The sequence below is a fragment of the Drosophila miranda genome (genome assembly GCF_003369915.1).
Source record: "Drosophila miranda strain MSH22 chromosome Y unlocalized genomic scaffold, D.miranda_PacBio2.1 Contig_Y1_pilon, whole genome shotgun sequence".
Lineage (NCBI taxonomy): Eukaryota > Metazoa > Arthropoda > Insecta > Diptera > Drosophilidae > Drosophila > Drosophila miranda.
This window is the reverse complement of record NW_022881603.1, coordinates 14,287,435-14,303,488: the sequence shown is the minus strand read 5'-3', so window position 1 is coordinate 14,303,488 and position 16,054 is coordinate 14,287,435. Positions and strand designations below refer to the sequence as shown.

Genomic DNA, 16,054 nt, shown 5'->3' with positions numbered 1-16,054 from the left:
AACAGATTTAAAAACCTTATAGCATTACACTTTGCTACCTAACTGAAAAAGCAGTGAGAGCTAGATAAATAACGCGCCAATATTTGTGATCTCAAGCTCCAATAAATGCAGAACATTTTTTAAAGCTATCTCAAAGAAATATTGCATTAAATGCATGCGTCCAAAACATGTCAAGCAGGGAAGTTAGGTTATTAATTAGGTTTCAAAGTAAAGCAAAGCAGCTTGAGAAAAATAATTTTAACGTTAATTAAAGGAAGTAGGGTATACAAATGCCCATACTCCATAAAGATGTTGTATGTAGCAAATGTGTAGTTAACGTGTAGTTACCATGTCAAGCAAAGGCAGATAACAATTAACCCATTGTAGCCCAGTGGGTATTAAGCTAAACTCTACGAAAATGATGCAACTTGAAGAGCTTTAGTGCAGTTCAGGTGTTAGATGTCGTGGTAATTTTTATTTTTGTATTAAAAAGAAAGGATTTATCTACAACAAGAATTTACATACAGTGTTATTTTTTCGCAGCGTAGATCAAGTTGTTCACCTGTTTAAATTGAGGGGGGCTAAGTAGGCTAACCTTTAATTTGTGATGGTCATACTGTAAATCCGCGGTCACACTGCAGCTCTGCATAAACTAAAATTGATTAGTTTCGAAAAAAGGGGGTTCAGAAAGTGAAATATATCCAAAGAAAAAGAGGACGAGTGCTAAAAAAAGGAAATGGGGGACGCAGATGTGAGATCTTCAAACAGCGAGGAGTCAGATGAGTATCAGTCAGCCGGTGAGGGGGACGATTCCGATTCAATTCCTTCGGAGCCCCTGCCCCAACCCAACACACACCTGTGCGAAGACACCACACCTGACACACCTACAGCAACAGCAACAACAACGGCAACAACGGAGCCCCTAGATGAGTACACAGTGTATCCCATGCATCAAAGCGTTTTTGAAGATGACATCAAGACAATGCAGCGACGACTCCTCCTGCGCACTGCTCAGGATGAGATTGGCAGCAAAGACAAGCACGGTAATACGCCACTGCATTTAGCCGTTATGCTGGGCAGGAAGCATGCCGTGCGCCTGCTCCTGGCCAACAATGCCCCCGTCAGGATCAAAAACAACGAGGGCTGGTCTCCTCTGGCCGAGGCCATTAGCTACGGCGACCGCCAGACAATCACTCAATTGCTGCGCATGCTAAAGCTACAGTCCAGGGATCATATGGAGAAGCGCCGGGAGAAACTGGTGAAGGCGCTCAGTCAGATGCAGGACTTCTACATGGAATTCAAGTGGGATTTCCAGTCCTGGCTACCGTTGGTGTCCCGCATCCTGCCCTCCGACATTTGCAGGCTGTACAAGTCCGGGGCCTCCATTCGATTGGACACCACCCTGGTTGATTTCAATGACATGAAGTGGGAGAGAGGCGACATTTCGTTTCTCTTTCGGGGAGAAGCTCCCCCAAGGGAGGCCCTGGTCCTGCTTGACAACGAACAGGCGTGTTATCAACGTTTGCGCCACGAGGAGGCCGACATGGAGGATGAAGTCGATGGGCTCATGTCAACGGACATAATGGCCACCCAAATGTCCACCAAGACGATCAATTTTGCTCGGGCGCAAAGCGGCTGGATTTTCCGCGCGAACCGGAAGGAACTCATTGGCGGTCAGTATCAATGTGAGCTCTATACAATACAGGGCCTGATCATAAAGCAGCGCAAGCGACGCGAGCATCTCTCACACGAGGATCTGCAAAAGAATCGCGCCATTATCGAGTCAATGAGGAGCTCAGTAGTACAGCCTGACGGGCGTCGCTCTAGCCTGAACAGTCAGACCACGGATACGACCACTGACAGCAATAACCCAGCAGCACCGAACGGCATTACCCTGCCAGAGCTGCCACGCCGCAGCTCATTGCAAGCTCCCCCAGCCAGCAGTGTGACCTGGGATCAGTACTTAGAGGCTGCAGTGGGGCGGTGCCCGCGTCTGGGTCGTCCACTTGTCAACAAGCAGTCCAGCAAGACCCTGCGGGCCACAGTCGCCATGAGCACGGACTTCCCACTCAGCGTGGAAATGCTTTTGGACGTCCTCGAGGTGGTGGCTCCCCTGAAGCACATCAACAAGCTGCGAAATTTCGTGACGCTCAAGTTGCCCACTGGATTCCCGGTCAAGATTGAGATTCCTGTTCTGCACACTGTGACGGCCAAGGTAACTTTCCAGAAATTCGAGTTCACCAACAGCATCCCCGATAAACTGTTTGAAATTCCGTCAAACTACTGGGAGGATGTGCGTCGCTTTCAGGATTTATGACCAAGCGACGCCGACGCTGAAGCTGAAGCCCGGCCCCAAACATTTTCGACGGCCACCCAGCATGGATCCCCAAGTGAACTCTACGTGGACCTGAACACTTAGAGCAATGTGAGCACACGTGTCTGCGCATAGCTACAGTTAAAATGTTCACCGAACGTTTGCGTATCCCTTCCTATCCCTATCCTGACTACTCCTTCGCTTTGGTCGTGACGTTTATTTCGCCTACGAAATCCCAAATTGCTCTCAAGTTGTTTCGCATTTGTATGTTTTCGTAATCTTAAGAGAAATTTTTTACAAAATTTAAATTTGTATTATTGGCAGGATTTAAATATCCCAAAGCAAACTCTGGTTTTGCTCCAAATTCATCCGTTACGTTGAAATTAAGGATATTTTCCACTTGGGTCTCTTCCTAAATTAAATGATTAAGTGATGCCCTGAAAATTTTAATTTTTCGCCTACGATTTGTTATGTACTCCTATGTATATTTTTCCCCCATATTCTGTCTGTTTTAGAAAGAAATCTGTGTATTATGTATTATTTAGTATCCAAGTATTTATCGTAAGATACATCTGTACTGCACTTGGAACATTCTGCATAGAATCGTAACTGTTTCATAGCCTAAAGATTGCTTTAGTTGGAATGAATCATTTTCGGGAGCGGCACATAACGTTTCAAGGTAAAAGCCCTGCCAGAGGTCTCAAAAAACAGCTGCTCTTTTGTTGAAACCCCTTTCTTATCATACACTAATCGCAGCATTGTATAAATAAGTAATCTATCAGGTTTTTAAAGAACGGGACAGAAAACTCATTCAAAGTCTATTAGGCAATGGACGCGATTACCAACACAACTTGCTCAGCGCTCAGTGATGATTGGTAATATTATTGCATAAATTCATCCATCAGAGCGTAAAAATGTAGCGTCTTAATAGTTTATGGATGGCTTTTGGCTTAAATTGAATGACCAGATGTCGATGAAAAGCAGATTGTTCCCACATCCATTGCATTTTTTTATTTATATTTTCATTCTGTTTGTGCATATTATTAAGGTTCTTGAAGGGGAGCGTATTCTATTTATCTGTATCCTGCAATCCACACCCCATCCATCTGCATCGGAAGGGAGCGCATAGTAAAAATAGTTTTGATTTTGTTAATTATGATAAAAGATGTACAAGAGAAACGTCCGTCGACACTTTCCTAAACAATATTAATAATCGCCCAGAGTATTTAAAAGTGCGTAAAAGTAAAACGGCTTCACAAATCAAATAAAACTAAATATACACATACAAAACAAATGTAGTTCCATTTTAGCCAATTATTTTAAACTGTAAAAATAGTGATTTTACTCGGTATTTCTTATTTGTGACTCAGCAAGGGCAGTGATAATCGATTCGGTTTGCTTTGCCTTTTATTAGAGAGACAGGCCGCGAAAAATGGTTTATTTGTGTAAAACTGCCATTGTTTCTCTTTTGGGCACAATATAGTATTTGTATGTTTGGTTTTTTTTTACACTTTTTCACCAGGATTAAACAATCAAACGAGAAGCGTTAAGTAATACATTTGATACACTATAATCCCAGAAACACACAACATCCAAAGCAAAAGAAATCTGTTAAGCCAACGGATACAAGAAAAATTATATGTCTATTTTATTAGTGGAGGAAAGATAAAGATATATCTCTCTATTGTATAAAATAGTTTTGGGTCGTCGTCGTAGCCCGAAAACGTATTTTGGCGGGGCGCACGATAAAAGCGAGTGTGTAGGGGGCGTGCCCCCTATATGTATATGTATATATATGTATATGTATATGTATATATATTTATACATGTCGACCCTAATTGTACTTGAACCGAGCATTTGTATACGCTCTTTAATAAATATATACTTATATATATATATATATATATATATATACATGCCATATATATATATATATATATATATATATATATAGTGACATATCCATAATTCCCCACATCCCATACACATTATGTTTATGTACAATTCATCCACCCCATCCACACAAGTAACAGGACCCCACTCAAGAATCAATAACTGTTTCTTCCCATACTCCAAGCTAGGGCCCCCCATAATATAAACAATGGACCACATTGTTTCATCAACATTAGAATCACGCCACTCTCGAGAAATCGATTCTTTCGAATCACGCCACTCATGAGGACCAATCAAAGCTAGACATAAAACCAAGGAGTATCACATTCCTAGCTCCGTCATGTAATGCAACACCGATCGCCAGCAGTGGATGCCTTTCATCAAAGCCGACGCATCCCCAAATATCGATCCAGGCACGTACGCCACCGACACGAAGATGCAGCCGAGGAAAGCAACGCCCGAAGCCAGAGTCGGGAGTTCCAAGAGAAGGGCTCATGGAAACTAGCCAGCAGCAGAGAGATCAGTTCCGTTTGAGACAAGCAGACGTAAAGTTAAGTCGGGGAATTCAACCAATCTTGTGACATAAAGAAATTAAGTACTAAAAATAAAATCTTTTTTAAAAACTAAATTTCGAGTTGCGGATATTTAACTGGCGCAGTCGGTAGGATTTCGTTTAAAATTAACACCTATTTTTCGGTAATGGTCAGCTTGTGTAATTTCTAATTACTGTGATCACGTAATCCCGGAATCGTTAATAAAATTGTGAAATCCGCCAAAGAACCTATGTGTTACGAGCACATACGATTTGCAAAACTAAAATTAAGTGAACTGAAGTAAGTGGAGATTGTGAACCACCAAGAACAGTGAAACACTAAATACAAAATTAAAAAACTTACAAGTGAACCAAAATAAAGTTAAAAACTACTGAAAATAAAACAAAACCCAATCAACACCAACAACATGGCGTTACCACCACTATCATTGAGCGAAATCCACTTGAACCAGGCACTGCTGCCGATCAGACAAATACCTGCCTATGACGGTTCATCTGGACAGCTAAGCTCATTTATCAAACGAATCGAATATGTATGCGGATTATATCCAACTGAAGATCTTCGCCAACAAAGGATCCTATTTGGAGCGACCGAGATCCAACTGTCAGGAGAGGCACAACGCATATCGCAAATGATACAACCCAACACGTGGCTCGAACTGAAGACGGCGCTGATCAACGAGTTCAAAAATCACACACCATATGAAGAACTCTTCCGACAACTATACACCACCAGATTCAACGGCAGTCTTCGTAAGTTTATAGAAGAATTAGAGATAAAAGCATTATTAATAAACAATAAGCTAAACTTAGAAAACATACCAGAAAATAATGTCATTTATAAAAACGCTTTGAACAACACAATTAAAGATGTCATTACTCGAAAACTTCCTGACAGAATGTTCATGACCTTAGCAAGAAAAGATATTACCACATTGTCTAATCTTAAGAAGGCAGCACAAGAAGAAGGATTGTACGAAGCTAGTACAACAGATTCAGGTACAAATAAAGATCAATCGAAATCGTCTCAATCAAATCGAAAGAATGTTGGAAACTATTATCCAAATTATAATACTACTAACTATCACAATCAAACTTAGAGTTCATCTGGAACAGGTCAGACTAATCGAACAAATCAAAATCAAAATTCCCAAAATCCTGGATTATACAATGAGTTCAAAAATTCCTTGAATCAAGGTAGGGCTCAGAATCCATTCAATCAGCAAATATCTCAAAACCAAGCTAGTGGGAGTGGACCCAACCAACCTACTAAAAGAGGGAGGGAGAGCCAGAGTGGCCAAACGAAGATGGACGTAAATTTTCATCAAGCCGCCTCGGAAGAAACCGAGGAGGACCCTATATAAACATTACCATTAATAAAAGAATATTAAGGTGTATCGCTGACTCGGGATCATCGATCAACATCATGAAAGAAAATTATACAGATTCCGAGATAAAAGACGATAACCTTACGGTCCATACCATCAATGGACCTGTCCGTTTAACTAAGAGTATAATGAGGAATGCGAACAAAACATGTCCGTCCGAACAAAAGTTCTACATACATAACTTTTCCGAAAATTATGATATTTTATTAGAAAGAGAATACTTGATGGCAAGTAAAGCCGTCATCGATTACAGAAATGACACTGTAACACTAGGAGCTAGGTCGTACCCAATCATTCAGAGTGGAGAAGCTATTGAAGCCGGCAAGACCGCACAGAGTGCACTGATCCCTCTACAAAAGAAGAGAAGATCGCACCTAAGTGCCTTGACCCATCTCCAGAGGGAGATCAATACTTCGCTTCCGCTCTAGACAGTGAATTAAGGGAATGTAATCAACACTTAAACGACGAAGAGAGGGAAGAGTTAAAGAAGGTCTTATATGAGTTTAAGGATGTGCAGTACAGAGAAGGTGACAATTTGACTTTCACAAGTACAAGTAGAAGATCAAAACTCAACATGAAGACCCGGTCTACAGACGACCATACAAATATGCCCAGATACATGATCAGGAGGTAAACCAGCAAATCAAAGATATGATCAGGCAGGGAATAATTCGAAAGTCGAATTCTCCTTACTGCTCGCCCATATCTATGATTCCTAAGAAGATAGATGCTTCAGGAAAGCAAAAATATCGAATGGTAGTAGACTATAGAAGTCTAAATGAAATAACAGTTAAGGACAAATTCCCAACTCCACGAATGGATGAAATCCTAGACAAACTAGGTAAATGTCAGTATTTTACGACAATCGATTTAGCAAAAGGTTTCCATCAAATACCCATGGAACCTAGCTCAATCCCCAAAACTGCGTTCTCCACTAAGCATGGACTGGCTAACCACTGCCCCAGCTACCTTCCAAAGATGTATGAACAATCTGCTAGAAGAGTTAATCTTCAAAGATTGCTTTGTATACTTAGATGACATCATTATATTTTCCACTTCATTGGAAGAACACTTGTTGTCACTAAGGAGAGTATTTGGAAAGTTGAGAGACGCCAACTTGAAGCTACAAATGGATAAATGTGAATTCATGAAAAAGGAAACTTAATTCCTAGGTCATGTAGTCACTACTGAAGGAATAGTACCAAATCCAGGCAAAATCTCTGCCATTGTCAAATTTCCAATACCAGAAACGACTAAACAAATAAGGTCATTCTTAGGTCTGTGCGGGTTCTACAGGAAATTCATTCCTAATTTTGCAAACATAGCAAAACCCATGACACTCAAACTAAAGAAAGGAGCTGTCATAGACCCCAAGGAAGAAAAGTACGTCGAGGCATTTGAGAGACTAAAAGTACTCATCACCTCAGACCCTATCCTTGCGTTCCCAGACTTTGACAAAATGTTCACGGTAACAACCGACGCTAGTAACATAGCATTGGGAGCGGTTTTGTCACAAGAACACAAACCGGTACAAGAACTTCCCTTGCAACGGCATCGAAATTCTGTCCAACAGGTTATGGGCCCAGGTTCGGATTATGTAAATTAAAAGTAAAGTGTGTGGAGATAATGTTTTTTATCCCCAATCGGCCGACTAATTATTTCGAATTAAATAAAACTCGGCGCAGAAATAAAATTACGATATGTTCTTTAATGCGTGACATCCAAATTGCAAGTGTGGCTTGCCTGCCCTTTACATTGCCGCTCCGATCGCTAAGCGCAGCTTCGCTCGGCCGACGTCGGTAGGCAGACGCAAAGCGGAGATAGCGAAGAGCGAGCTGGCAGAGAGCGTTTAGCAGGGCAAGCAAGCGCAAAGCTTTAACAAACAAATGAGTGACATAGACATAAGTAACAAACAAAATAAGCGGCTGAGGGCCAAGAATTAGGTGCTATTTAGCAAGCAGCTAATCGGCTGGGTTCTGCTCCAAACATTCACCCCCCGTTGGAAGGCAAAGGCTTTCAACAGATCCATCCTGAAGGGGCAGAACCGCTATTTTTCCAACGGCCCTCTTGAAGATGCTTGCTTGGCGCAGCTGGCGGCTACGCTGGGATGATCGTCGAACGCAGCAATCGGCGCTTCTTTACGAAGGCGGCTTGTCGTGATTACGTCTTGATAATCGGGAACCTCTGTAATTGTATAGAATGGCAGGAAATTTGGCAATGTAGAAATTGTTGAAAGTTGAATTTCATTTAGCGTGGATATGTAGGTTTTTAATATATGGAAAAGTTCGCGCTGCAGTTCCTGATTCTCCGATCGCAGTTTTTCCACTTGCACCTGGCACTCGAGCAGCTGCTTCCTGCATTGCTGCTCTAAGTTTTGGTACTCCAGCGTTGTGGGTCGAAAATCGTCAATAGAGATGCACGAGGAATTTTCAAAAGCGGCTAAAGCTGCACGCTTATTCTCCGAGCTATCAATGCTTCCTGATACTATCCAACCAAGTTTTGTCTCCTGCAATGTTGGCAATTGGGCTGATAGTCGAATCTGTCCGACGCACATTAAATCGAAGAACAAACCAGAACCTATCAACAGATCGATACGTTGGGGCTTGGAGAAATTAGGATCAGCTAGTTTTAGATTATTCGGCATTGGCCAATCCTTTGCGTCTACGCCGAAGTTAGGCTGCATTTCCGTAATTGAGTTGGTGACAATTGCAGCGAAGGAAGCTCGATAGCTTGCGTCCTGGGATTGTACAACTATATGTACAGACTTGCTCGAAGGTAGAATGGAATCTCCGATTCCAGAGATGTGAACATAAGACGAGCGATGATCCAACTGCAACTGATCAGCAAGTCTAGATGTTACAAAGTTTGCCTGTGATGCAGAATCGAAAATGGCACGACATGGGATAAGTGCTCCATAACGATCTGTTACATGGACGAGGGCAGTAGGTAGCAACACGTTCTGGCTAGGCTGAGATTTCTGGATCGAGGGGGGAGGGCTGGAACACCCGCTTGCTAGAAGCACAGTCGCGGCCTCTTGCTGGATCGATTCCTCGGCCGGTGAAGAGGAAGATGAAGCACCAGTTCCCGATGGAATGTGGAGAAGCGTGTGATGTTTGGCCTGGCAATGCCTGCAAAGTCCTGACCTGCACCTCTGCAATTCATGGCCTTTGTTGAGGCAGTTCAAACACAAGCGGCTCTTCTTTGCTTCTTTGTATCGTTCAAACGCAGAGAGATTCAGGAATGCCTGACATCTAGATATGTAATGCTCGGAGGAATTGCAATGGTTACATATGGGGTTAGGATGGTCGTTACTGGACAGCATCCGACATCTCGCTTCCAGAAATGAGGCCATGCTTGACCACCGAGGCAATCCTGACGTCGGCAAGTTCTCTTCCCATTTCTCCTTTGTTTTGTGGTCCAGTTTCGTGCCTATGATGAAGATCAGCAACCCATCGGATATCTCCTGCGGGGTCGCCAAGGTCTGAAGTGCACGCAAGTGCGAATTGATTTTGTCGCTGAGCGCGCGCAAGCCGATAGCCGAGCCCTTCTCCACCCCTTGCAGCCCGAAAATAGCCTTGACGTGTGCCTGAAAATGTAACAGTTTATTATCGAATCGCAACATTAGTAAATTCAACGCCTTGTCGTAATTCTCCTCAGAAAGTTCCAAGGAACGAATCGTATCCAGCGCAGCACCATCTAGACATCCACGAAGATATTGGAATTTTTCGATGATTGGTATACGATGGTCTTTGTGCACCATTGTCGAGAACATCGAGTGGAATTCTGGCCAATCCATGTAGTTCCCACCGAATCGCGGAAGCTACAACTCGGTCATTCGAGAACGGCCTATACTATTATAGGCGAACAACGACGAATTCCCCTCGAGAGTATGCCGAGCCGTTGAATTGGCAACATTTACCGTGCGAGCAGCCATCAACTCCCGCGACAGCCTGGACCTAACCTTGACATAAACATTCGAAAAGTCCAGCCGGGCATCATGGGCTAACTGCAGGAAATCCAGCCTTTCAAGGCTCGTTTGAGCGGCATCGAAATCCGCATTCATTCGCTCGATTTGCTCTAAGCGACCTTGAAGTTCTGCCTCATCTAACTCGGCAAGCTCTTCCTTGGTAAGAAAGCGATCCATGGCCTTTAGTTGGCGCGCGATGGACTCGGCCTTGTGCTTGTAGAAATCTACATCACTCGGCATTGCTGCGTTCGCGACATTGGTAGGCTCAGGTGCTGCCATGTTGAGGTTTTAAAAGAGTCACTCAGCACGACCGAAAAACACACCCTGTATACGTATAAACGTGGGAACCGAAAGCAAAGGGATTACAGCTAATGCCTTTAGCTGTGCGGCTGTGCGAGCTGTCCAATTCCGCTTTGTACTCCGCTTGTGTGTATTAGTGAGTTCGCTGCACTGCCTACCGCACTGCTCTGACCGAATTGTCGCGACAGAGAAATTAATAGCCAGCAATGCGTGTATGTAGGTGTATGTAAGTGTGTTTTAGCACCGAATTGTGCTTAACCGCCGAAAATTTGCTAGGGCTAACGAATGTCGATCGCGAATGATTATTAATTGACACTGCAACTCAGAGATCACGTCGGGGTCACCAAATTTTATGTGGAGATAATGTTTTTTATCCCCAATCGGCCGACTAATTATTTCGAATTAAATAAAACTCGGCGCAGAAATAAAATTACGATATGTTCTTTAATGCGTGACATCCAAATTGCAAGTGTGGCTTGCCTGCCCTTTACATTGCCGCTCCGATCGCTAAGCGCAGCTTCGCTCGGCCGACGTCGGTAGGCAGACGCAAAGCGGAGATAGCGAAGAGCGAGCTGGCAGAGAGCGTTTAGCAGGGCAAGCAAGCGCAAAGCTTTAACAAACAAATGAGTGACATAGACATAAGTAACAAACAAAATAAGCGGCTGAGGGCCAAGAATTAGGTGCTATTTGGCAAGCAGCTAATCGGCTGGGTTCTGCTCCGAACAAAGTGATTGTTTTAGTTACGAACTATTAACATCGGTGTGACTCAGAGACTAAACGATAATCAGCAATGAGCGGTGTAGGGGGCATGAATCGCCTTTGTACGTGTTGGAAGGTGCCTGCCGATCAGCTGCCTGGGCAGCTGACCGCAAGATTGACAATTATCGAAATCAGCCGAGGTCAGGGTTGCTCCAATTTGGCAACCTAGAGGGCGTAACCTCCCCATGCAAGAGTGCATGCAAATGTCAAGTGGCCAGAGCAGGTTTCCGGCTTCGATCTTTTCCTGGGCGATAATCAAGCCGACGAGTCGTGTTTTTTCCGATCAGTGAAAAGTTTTACATCCGCGCCTAATTCCACTAAATATAGTCGAAAGTGTGTACAGTGCCGGAAGGGTTATAAGTGTGGCCGTTTTCTGCGGGAGCAACCTCTTCTGTGGGCGTTCTAACCCCGAGAACCGCCAGAGGCTGGATTAATCTGTGTACATCCACGGATACCGCCGCCACTGCGGTAAGATAAATGTCGATCCCCGTTCTCCGGGCGAATATCTAATAGAGGTAACTCGTATTTTCCGCAGCAAAAGATTTCCTGCGGAAATTGTGGACCAGCTCCTCGGGAAGACGCCGCCTTACGCGCCCCAGCCTAGCGCGACACGTGCTAAGGCGCCGTAAGGCACCCCACGTTTGCGGCACCAAAAAGTGACCAGCAAAGTGGAGTACTTCGACCCGCCTGGAAATCGCAGGCGTCAGCATACTGGTTCATCGTTTTTCCCGGATCCGCCGAGAGGCTCCGTAGATTCCACGTGCCGCATCAACAAGCCGAGACCGCGTCCACTGCTCGTGGGCTGATATTCTCGTTCCGTCGGCCGCTCCCCGTCCCCAACCGGCGCCCATGTCGCCCGGCGAGGAGTTTGTGCTGGCAAAACCAGGCGCATTCGAGCCCTGCAACGTTTAATGTTCTAAAGACTTGCAAAGAAAATACGATCTACCGTTCCCGCTTCAACAGACCCCTGTATTAATAGAGTTTCGTCGACGTAGAATCCAGATCTCGGTCCGTGTTTCAAAAATGGCGCAGTAAAGCCGGTGTTGAAGAAAGACACGGCCGAGAGCAGCCCAGCAGAATTAAAATTAATAAATACGCTCTTCGGACCCTGATTTCAGTCCCGCCTATCCTCTCCTTGGCAGGCAGTCCGATGCGATTCGCCCAACCCAGTTAAAAAGTAATTGAGCTGCAGGCCATCCGGTCGAATTCGCCAGAGACTCGAACCAATGAACAAGACTCTAGAATCGCTCCTTTGAGCAAACAAATGAAGCTCCTAAAATTTAGCTTAAATATCAGTTAGGCCATTCCGTCGAATCCGACAGAGACTCGAACCCATGAATAAGACTCTAGAATCGTTCCTTTGAACAAACAAATGAAGTTCCTAAGATCTAGCTTTAAATACTAGTTGTACCCGTTCTAATTAAGAATTTATATGAAATATTGGAAAGAATTTAGAGGAAATTGTAAGAAATCTAAAAAGCACCCGAAACAAAACAGAAACTGATTGGATTTAGATCTAACCCCGCCTGAGGGAAATCAAAGGTCTCGAAAGCACTAATGTAAACGAAAGAAAAAGGATAACGTTCTATTTCAGCAGTTGCCGGAAGATCGATCTTTCGCCGATGGAGAAACGTAATTGCGTGAGTAAAATCCTGCGACTTTCGTTTGGTTCTAGCGGGCGCGCCCAATCCTAAGCTCTCGAAAAGTAAATAAGAAACGAATTTACGATGAAATCGCTAATGCATAGCAGCAATCTTACACTTTCCTCACTATATCCTATATTGCCAGTTGTATACAAGCAACCGAATTGAAAGAAAATTTGAATGAATTTGTGCCAGGAATACCCTGCTAACCTTAAGATACACCTTAAGTATTAACCCCACCTCATATCACTTTATATACGCCTCAGAATCTCTCATATACATATACTCGCTGTAGATCTCTAGAATTAGAAAAATATGCCTTCGCTGAATATATTAGTTTTGATCGTTTATCGAACAAATATATAATGGAATTTAGATAAAGATACAAAAGGATGAACTCTGTGCCGGCGTGCGTGTAACCGCGATCTAGCTAAAGGGGCCATCTGAAACTTCCGGTTTCGAGGAAGATGGTCATAGGTTGGGCGGGCAAAATAAGCTACCACACTGACATCCGTGGGATAGCAACCGATATCTCCTCCTCTTTCCCTCACTCTTCACTCTCTTTCTACTTTCCCTCTCTCTCTCTCTCCCTCATCTTCTCCTTCCTTCTCTTCTGCACTCTCCCCTATTCTTTACGGAGCGTTTCTTTTATCTTTTCGTCGATCTACCGGTAGTTCTAGCACCGTATAGTCGCAGCACGCTCAATTCTTAGGAAAATAAATCGTTAAAATTATCGCGTGATAGTGTTGCTAAAGGGAGACGATCTGTACGCGCAAGAACCACCACCCCAAAGCCGACGAGCTAGAGCCGGAACATTTAAAGCGTGCCCCGCCTTTGCAGATCGCCCCTCCTGTCCGTCTAGCGTAGACGAGCGTTACACGTTACAGTTATAATAATATTATAACTAAAAAGATAATTTTATTAAATGATTAAAGAAATTTTCATAAGTGGCGCCCAACGTGGGGCCCGACAGGGTAGATTCAAATACTCGGTTGGACCCGTGGATGATTAGATAGAAATTTTCTTTTCCGCGTTTACAAAAGTTTCCTTTTCCGTTAAAGTGCTTTCGCTATCCCTTGCGGACTAGTCATCTGAAGTGGAAACCAGATAAAGGAGCAGAGTTATTCCTTTCTGACCCCAGATGACAGTCAGCAAGAAGAGGCTCAATTAACTAGAAGCGACGTAGGCTAAATCCTTCAGTGGAATTGCAGAGCGAGAATGACGAATGTCGACCGCCTGACCCTGCGGGAAATACCGCGTTAGTGTTCACACCATCCTATTAAGTAAAAGTTTTCTTCGACTCCAGCGCATTGGAACATAGATATTCTGCTTTCGAGCGTTACTCTATCCACGATGGAGAGAAGAGATTTATTCCAGAATTACTGACGGTGGTCTCAGAGTTAGCTGTCGGAAGCTGGAAAACAGATAGATCAGGTTTTATTATCGGTTACTGTCCGCTGCCGGCGGCGAACAATCTGGGTACCCACTGTCGGAATCAGTGTCGATCCGTAGATGCGAGTCGCGTTCGAACTAAACGTAAACCTTTCAAAGGAGATATCGAAAAAGAGTAGAATGTAGATTGTGGTGCGCGAGCGTCGGTCATAGAGTTCATTATTGGTATCAAAACTTAGTATCGAAATTTTAGTTGAATAAAACAAAGTTAGGACGAATTATAGTCACGACTTTCAGAGTAGTATTGCCAAACCAATCCCATACTACATAGATGATAGGAAACAACCGAGATAAGTAGCATTTTCTTGCCATGGGTTTGGACAGATCTCCCGGAAAGGAAGCCCAAGGGGCAGGTGAAGGTGTAAGACCTGTGTGCGCGCTGTGCCAGAAAGCCATACAGACCACAGATGAGGTATTCCGATCGGTTTGCGAGCACGAGTTCCATCTTCCCTGTATGACCACATATTTAAAGACTAGCAATGTTTGCCCGGTATGTAAAAGCAGGTGTAGAACTGCAAGCGGGCTGTGCCGAAGGTAGTAGCGCAAAATACTCGCGCTCAGTCAAGGAACGTGCAAAAGGGGGAGAAGAAGCGAGTTCTTCTAAAAATATAGATCTGTTGGCAATGGAACAGAGATTGCTCGCTTCGCTAAGTAAACGAATGGCAGAGCTGATTCAAAGCTCGGTAGTTGATTCAATGCAACAGGTAACCCGAACCTCAAGTCAGTCCACTGTCACCGCAGCGTTAGACCGTTCTCCAACGCCGTTGTCCGAGCAGTTGCAAGCAACTAACTATGGAGAGGGAACTGGTCCTGGCCATAGACAAGCACCCCAAAGCATAGGTCATCCGTCACCATTGCGAAGCGGTTTCTCTGATTTATCCAGAGACCGGACAAAGTGGTCCATATACTCAATGGATGGAAAATTAAGTTCTCGGGAGTCGGGGTATCGATAGATAACTTCATATATAGAGTAGAGGCATTGACCCATCAAACTTTGGAAGGAAATTTTTCCGTGCTTTGCCGGAATGTGAGTGTTTTGTTTGAAGGAAAAGCTAACGAGTTCTACTGGCGACATCACAAGGCAGTAGTTGAAGTTCAATGGGATACTTTATGTGCTGCCTTACGACTGCAATTTCGCCAAGAAAAAGATGACGTTGACATCGAAGAACTGATCCGAAACCGGAAGCAGAAGGCAAGCGAGACTTTCGATGGGTTTTACGATAGCATCTCTAGCTGACGATCAGTTGGAGGTACCCTGGACCATTCGGAAGTTGGTTCGGGTATTGAAGAATAACCTGCGTCCGGAGATTCGCCATGAACTGTTGAACGTAGAAATCAGAACGGTACAGGAGCTCAGGGAAATTTGTCGAAGACGCGAAATCTTCTTAGAGGACGTTAAAACTTCGCATGGGTATGCGAAAACAATGCCTTTTCGTCGAGACATATCGGAGCTAAAACAGAACATGGAGGATCAAGAATATTCAGAGAGTGAAAGGGAGATGGAAGTAGACGCAATTGCATTGATCTGTTGGAATTGTCGGAAGACGGGACACAGATATCAAGATTGTGTTTCTGAACGGGGAATTTTCTGCTATGGCTGTGGTGCTTCTAATACATACAAGCCCAGTTGCGAGAAATGTTCAAAAAACTCCAAGCTCAGCACGCCGAAGTTGCCGTTCAAACAGAAGACTTCGTGTGTGCTACGCCATCAAGGCACCAATACCGATTAGATGTACTTCCACTACCAGTAGTGACCACGACTTACCCAGACCTACAAAAAAGCAACGACAGCTCACTGTTGAATTG

The 16,054-nt window shown here is 44.1% G+C and overlaps 1 long non-coding RNA gene and 1 pseudogene across 1 annotated transcript; one reads left to right on the top strand and one right to left on the bottom strand.

Annotated features, from left to right (window-relative positions):
- Window positions 1–588: 588 nt before the first annotated feature.
- Window positions 589–16,054, top strand: part of LOC117189986 — a 17,254-nt pseudogene continuing 1,788 nt past the window's right edge.
- LOC117189987 lies at window positions 12,400–14,765 on the bottom strand. Its single transcript, XR_004473617.1, has 2 exons — window positions 14,284–14,765; window positions 12,400–14,210 (listed from the first exon to the last, which is right to left on the bottom strand). It is a non-coding gene; the product is annotated as an uncharacterized LOC117189987 (long non-coding RNA).